Raw genomic sequence first — 1,474 nt, 5'->3', positions numbered from 1 at the left:
AAATTGTTAGGCATTGTCATGCCTGCCAATTAACCAACTCAGCTCCATCCCCTGCTAACCCAGGATCCCGGAGCAGAGGGACACAGCTGGGTACATATTGGGAGACTGATTTCACTGAGATCAAACAGGGAAAATTTGGATATAAATATTTACTAGTATTCATAGACACCTTCTCTGGATGGACTGAGGCCTACCCAACCAAGCATGAGACTGCTCATGTGGTAGCCAAGAAGCTAATCGAAGAGATCCTGCCCAGGTATGGTTTCCCAACTACAATCGGATCAGATAATGGGCCAGCCTTTGTCTCTCAGGTAAGCCAGGGAATAGCCACTGCACTGGGGGCCAATCGGACACTACATTGTGCTTATAGACCCCAGAGTTCAGGACAGGTAGAAAGAATGAATAGAACTCTAAAAGAGACCTTAACCAAATTAGCTTTAGAGACTGGCACAGACTGGGTGGCTCTCCTCCCCTTTGCCCTTTTTAGAGTAAGAAACACTCCATACCAGATGGGTTTGACCCCCTTTGAAATCATGTATGGAATCCCCCCTCCTATGATACCTAGCCTCCAAGCTGACCTAGTATCAACCTTGGGACACCAGGACCTACTGGACTCACTCCAGCAGTTGCAGCTAACCCACCAACGGGTCGTGCCGCAACTTGGAGCCATATATGAAGCTGCTGTCCCCCCACAACCCCACAGGTTTAAACCGGGCGACTGGGTCTTCATCCGCAGACACCAACGGAAAAATCTTGAGCTAAGATGGAAGGGCCCCTTCGTGATCCTCTTGACGACTCCCGCAGCACTCAAAGTGGACGGCGTCGCGGCTTGGGTACACTACTCCCACGCAAAACCTGCTGACCCATTTGCAGTCCCAGAGGATTACAAGGGAGACACCTGGAAGGAAGGCATCCCCACACCCTTCGAATCCATTCAGGCTCAGCATCCGACGAGACCCTTCCTGCTAACCTGTCTATTGTTGACATTGAACTGCTTATCAGCTGATGGCACCTTTCCTGCAAGTAACATAAATCCCCATATGCCCCAAAACTTAACTTGGGTAACCCCCACCCCCGCCACGGGGATGGTCATCAACTCTACCTCCAAGACAGCCTCTCCCAACACTTGGTACCCCGATCTTTGGGTTGACCTCTGTGACATCTTTGAAGGAGAATGGGAACCTCACGACCAGACCCCCTTTCCTCCCTTCGGCTGCTGAGACCTCGGCCCCAGATCACACACGCGAAGCCTCGCCATCTATGTTTTTCCAGGCCACAGATGCAGCAGACAAGTTAAGAACAAATGTGGGGGACCTGGGGATTATTATTGCACCAACTGGGGCTGTGAGACCACCAGCACATACTGGTGGAAAGGGTCATCAACTGGGGATCTAATAACCCTACAACGGGCCCCCGGATCTACCACCCTGGGATGGGGAGGGACCACTGGAGGAGGTATGGGGGGGCCCTGTGC

The sequence above is a fragment of the Nannospalax galili genome, unplaced genomic scaffold, assembly GCF_000622305.1.
Source record: "Nannospalax galili isolate Female #2095 unplaced genomic scaffold, S.galili_v1.0 scaffold155, whole genome shotgun sequence".
In the NCBI taxonomy this organism is placed as follows: domain Eukaryota; kingdom Metazoa; phylum Chordata; class Mammalia; order Rodentia; family Spalacidae; genus Nannospalax; species Nannospalax galili.
This window is presented reverse-complemented; position numbering follows the sequence as displayed.